Below are 6,182 nucleotides of genomic sequence, written 5' to 3' on the forward strand. Positions count from 1 at the left end.
CACAAATTTAATTTCCCATTTTGGTACATCCGATCAAATTAGATTGACATGGTATCGCTGTTTCAAGTTCCAAATGGTCTCTAGAGAACTTGCTGCCCCTAAACTGATGGACATAAAACTATGTAGACACAAGTTTCTCTTCTCTACCTTTCCTATTGTATATCTTAGGCCATGACCTGTCGCGTGTCGTTTAAATGTCGCTGATATCGCTGAAGTATTACTTAACACGGTGTACAAAAAGTTGCCTAGACAACATACTTTTCAAGGACAAACATTCGATGTTAAAGCCTTTTAATGTATAGTTTTTAAGACGGTTGTTGCGTGACAAATTTACGCTGATAGACCTTTTACGGAATACAGAATCTAAAAAAAGCTAATGCATATTGATTTACTGTCTTATTTTTGACGATACTCTTCATGTTCACGCACATCGATTGTATAGTATTTTTAAACTAGCCTAAGTTTATTATTCCTCTGACAAAACTGTCCAAATAGATCCTTTAATTTAATTTCCAAAATAAATTTGTACAAGTAGCCTGTGTTTCTATGGAAAAATTCATAATTTTGAACAATATATCACAGTACCTACTAACTCAACTAGTGGTGTATTAAAGCGTTAATTGTTGAATTATCTACTTTCCACTGAAGTAGTAGAAAGCACGAAGGTTGTAGGGAGACCGACAGCTAATTACGATGAAATTGTTATGTCTAGATAGAAGCTAGATAACAATGTGGATGCCCTCGACCATGTATCAAGGGATTTATTAAAGGTCAACAACAGGTCATTAAAGCACTTATATTTACCGTAGTAGGTACTTACTTTACATATGAATGTTGCTTCGCTTATACTTCTAGTCGTACGGCACGGCAAGTCGCCTTGGACTAAGACCTTATTCAGGGGTTAAAAATACATATGATTTGTTGCTCTTGTTATGGATGGTTTTTCTTCTAACATTCTTAGCTCGCTAAAGATGAGCCCTGAGGACTACTTTTAACCAAGGTACTGGGTAAATCAGATATTTTACATGAAGCGACTTTAGTCGGACCTCCTCAAACTTTGAACTCAGGAACCCCATATTGGATCATGGTAAAAGTAAAACTAGATGAATGAGCCTATTCCCTGGGTTGCCTATTATGAAACGACAAGAGATGAATTAGCCCTAATCTTAATTGATGGGAGCCACACAAAACTTGTTCTATAAATTGAATAATGAAAAAATATAAAGACAATAAGAGTAACCTATATGACCGGTTAGGAAAGTGGAAAAATATGTCGGAATATTTAAAAATTGAAAATTTTAACAAACTAAACGTTAAAGCCTACTGACAAAAACATAACGCAAAATATTTTGCCAAAAACACTGCTCATTGCTATGGATCATCTATCTATACATATAATAAATCTGTAGAAGGGTCAATTCTGTACATTGAAAATATTGAAAAAATAAATAGCAGGGGGTGTTACTGGATCGATACCAAACATAAATATGTGATTAAAAAAATTTTTGTCTGTCTGTCTGTATGTTCAGGCATCACGTGAAAACTAACGGTTCGATTTTGATGAAACTTGGTATAATTATACCTTATTATCCTGGGCATAAAATAGGATACTTTTTATCCTGGAAAAATACGAAGAAAAAAAATCTTAATTTTTAAGTTCATCTATAGACGTTGTTCTGTAGAAGGATCAATTCTGTACATTGAAAACATTGAAAAAATAAATAGCAGGGGGTGTTACTGGATCGATACCAAACACAAATATGTGATAAAAAAAATTTTGTCTGTCTGTCTGTATGTTCAGGCATCACGTGAAAACTAACGGTTCGATTTTGATGAAACTTGGTATAATTATACGTTATTATTCTGGGCATAAAATAGGATACTTATTATCCAGGAAAAATACGAAGAAAAAAAATCTTAATTTTTCAGTTTATCCGTAGACGTTTTTCTGTAGAACCGCGAACACGTTACGTTACCCGCAGTGGATTCAGCGCCGTAACTGTAGCGCCGAAAGTCGGATTTAGCTTGAACTGTTTGCGGTACACGTGAGCCGCTACTAATTACTATGAAAAAAATACTTTAGTGCGGTCAATCTAGACATTCGAAGCTACATTAATTCCCATCAAGCTCAAAATGAGTATAATTGTTTAAAAAATACAATCAAAAGCAGTATTTCAAAATTTCCCATGATTCCGGTTTAAGGAAAAAAAATTACCCAAGGTCAAAGGTAAAAAATGGATGTTCCGCGATTTTCTTCAAAACGGTAAGTTTTTCAAATCGGAAAATACCTCAGACATAAATTGTAGATCATAAAGTTATCTTTAAAAAAGGTATCAATATATTTTTTAATAAAGCTACCGTTTCTGAAATATAACGATGCAAATAGTTGCAAGCGTCATTTTTATTATTAAACTTGAAAAAGTCTGAAATAGGTTAGAATAAACACGTGTTTTCACTACGCAGTGGCACTCAAGACTAACTTTCGCATTTATTTTTTTTTTAAAATAGAATAACCTTAAGTGAAGAAAATCATCTTAGAACAATAATAGAGATTACAATAAAATCAAATTTAAACTAAAATTACTTATAAAAAGAAAGAAAAAAGATGACTACAAACTAAAATTTAAATTGTACAGTCCCTGCATAGTATCAACATGCGGGAGTGTGCCCAGAAGGCTGGCAGCATTGCCAATTTGAATGGCAATGCTGATTCTCTGAGCCACATAATTTCCAGCCCTCCGGTCAAGAGATACCTCAATCAGCTTTTTCGACAATTGTCGGAAAAGCTGATGGTCAGATAGGCCCCCGGTCCCAGAGTTTCTACCCCAAAAGGTTCAAAAGTATAGGTATTACCGATACCTACATATTTGCGCCTTTTTAGGTTTTTTGCCTCATATGAAGCAGAACCAGCCTTAGATTTAGTAACCTGAAGATAAGACAAGAGCAAGTGTGTCGACAAAAGTAGCATCCCACACCAAAGGCCGCCCCAATCTCCAGGGTACCAAAGTTATACCGTCCGGTCTCTTGCCATCATCCCGAGCCAGACCGTTTGGTTCTAGAACAGCTGGAACATGGATGGTGGCTAGAGCACGGAGGATTATATTATTAAGGGCGGCATGGCGCCCTAAACGGCCGGCACTCCTAGGGCATGAGAGGCCGTGGTGTCCGTCGCCATCATCGTCATAGCCGTCAACGGTATCCCCGTAAGGACTACTATTTTAAAGACTAACGGTATTTCATGTGTTGAGCATTCTGAGATAAAGCAGGTATACGACCCTAGCCACGTACACAATTAAACAGAGAGACAGATGTTGTCTCAAGGTTTCACTTTTCACAATTATACTCATTTTCAGCTTGATGGGAATTACTGTAGCTTCATTCTTATTTTTTGGTCTAAATTGACCGATACTTACTACAGAACGCAAACTCAACAGCAGTAGCTCAATAGAGGGATCTCCTTAATTATTATAGGCCTAGCCGTAATTGGGTTCAATAGATAGGTATTAATAAGATGTCATTGTCAGAATTACTCCAAATGGAGAAATAAACCATCCACGCGAAGACCGACATCCGCGCGGACGGAGTCGCGGGGGGGAAGCTAGTGAATAATAAAATTACTTAAGAGTTTTGACATTTTAATGGTTATTTTTAATCAGAAAGTAAGGTCTTCCTCTTGGCGTTTATCCCTGTTGCGTCCTTATTGAAGAGAGCCCGGGCTCTGCCTATGGTCAGAATCCAAAAGTGTTTTTATCAAATAAACCTAAACCAGCTTAGTTTATACATTAGCTACACATTGTTATAAATATGAAGGTTTCACAATGATTTCCCTCAACGTAAAAGTTAACTAATTATCAAAAAATTGTTTGATTATAAAAAAAAATATAACTGTTATCATCGAGCTCCATTGCTACAACAAATGTAGCGTATTTATGTTTCATGATACTTATAAGTTTTATCAACATTTTATTGCAAAAATATAGCCAATTGAGTTTGTGTTTTCATTGTGAATAGCCTGACAAGATAGTGAAGTGTAGGCACATCCCCGATAGGGACAAGCATTAATTTGGTTTATTGTAGGGGTGCGAGGCTCGGGCGGCTCGCTATTACGTCAATCAGGCGGGTGTGTGGCGTCAACACCCGCAATGTATTACGTATGTATCATATAAAAGTAGTCGAGAAACCTCTAAATCTTTTTTTAAATGGTTTTTCTAAATAAAACAACACGCAGTCGTACAATTTTTTGTCATTTCAAAAGTCTTTAAATGTATTTGTTTTATAATCTAATAAGAAGCCGTGTGGTTCCCGGCACCAATACATAAAAGAATAGGACCACTCCAGCTCTTTCCCATGGATATCGTAAAAGGCGACTAAGGAATAGGCTTAGAAACTTGGGATTCTTTTTTAGGCGATGGGTTAGCAACCTGCCACTATTTGAATATCAATTCTATCATTAAGCCAAATAGCTGAACGTGGCCATTCAGTCTTTTCAAGACTGTTGGCTCTGTCTATCTAATAAGACAACAGCCAATACGGTATTAATAACGATCAACGATAACTAAATACTATTTTGAAGTTCTGATTTAGATCATCAAAACTTTACTGTTTTCGAGTTTCCGAGCCATCTTGCCTTATAAGTTTCCAAAAATACATTCTTAGGGGAAATTCATCGCGTTCTTTAATCTGTACATTTATATATATGTGTGTGTTTATCTTTTTTATCATTGTTAACTTTACTTAGAAAAGGTTTAGGCGACTTCATCCTTTATTAAAAGTAAGAACTAATTATAACAAAAATTAAGATAAGAACTAGTAGAAACTTTTGGTTAAATATTTCCGTTTTGATAAAACACTTTCGTAGAATACAAATGGTAATGCCTCGCAACTTGCGTCACTGAAATCAATGTTAATTTAAACAAAGTAGTAGTTTGACGACGCGAAGTAACACGCGTGAGTGAGAGTAATTAAAAAATTTGGAGCTTCGTCACGCAATCCAAGGTATTTCAAGCTTACTATTACTGTTCAAAAATTTTAAATAAATAGTTGCATGACGACTCGACACATTTATCATGTCTATGTCTAGGAACCGCAAATTCCACGGAAACATTACCTTTTCATTTTTTGTCCTTGTGTGCGCCTTAGTTCTCCTATCTATACAATTTGTCTCTATCTAGGGATAGATGTACACTACATCTGTCTCGGGCGTGTCGACAGAATCAATTAATCTATCTAGCAGAAATACTTCTAGGTAGGTAGTGTTCAATCAACCACCGAGCGCTGAAGACGGCCGCGCCTATCGATGTAGATGGAATGATCATGTTCTGTGTTTGTTACACGTTAGGAACAAGAAATAAAGGGTATTGACACTTCACAATTTACAATTCCTATGACGGTTCTCAGTAATTCGAAAACTGAACTGAATACATGATATAATAGAAATTGGAACAACATGATGTGATGATTGATATCCTATGCACATACGATTTCAATAAAATTTAAAACACAAAGTACCTACTCCATCTAAAAAAGGCTATTTTAGATGCAATCTTACGCAAGTAGATTTGCGATTAAGAGTTGTTTGCAAAATTTAACCTAAAATAGTTTCCTCCGTTCTATTTTATCTCTGGGTCTATTTTTTTTTCTTCAAATACCGTTTAATGACCGGCGCGGAATCAGGAAGACGCCTGTCGTCATCATTCTTTGGGATCGATTTTATTACGGACTGCATCTTCTATTCTTTTTTGTATTGGTTCCGGAAACCTCACGGCACACAAAGCAAAGCATTCCATAATTATCAAATTTTGTATAAGGGTGTAAAGCTTGGCCTAAACCCAAAACTTTTTATTTCTTGTTATGAGTTTTCATTTCAAATGCTCATGATTGATACTATGACCGACGCGTACCTAGTGTGTTTTATTTGAAAACATATTAATAAATTTATCAGACACAGGGGCCATCGTCCACATAGATGTTTTTGTCGCGCGCTTCGCATTGCTCGGCGTGGGTGAACTTGCCTCTTTGAAACATCCGTTACAAATTATCACATCCGCCATGATTATGGAAAAAGGGCGATAATACAAATATGCTTTGTTAATTATTTTTAAATGAGAACTTTGATAAAGTGCCTGTCATTCCTTTTATATTTGTTGTTTGTTTTTTAACGCACCCTTTTACTTATTACATAC

Source organism: Amyelois transitella, chromosome 6 (assembly GCF_032362555.1).
Source record: "Amyelois transitella isolate CPQ chromosome 6, ilAmyTran1.1, whole genome shotgun sequence".
NCBI classification, from domain to species: Eukaryota; Metazoa; Arthropoda; class Insecta; order Lepidoptera; family Pyralidae; genus Amyelois; species Amyelois transitella.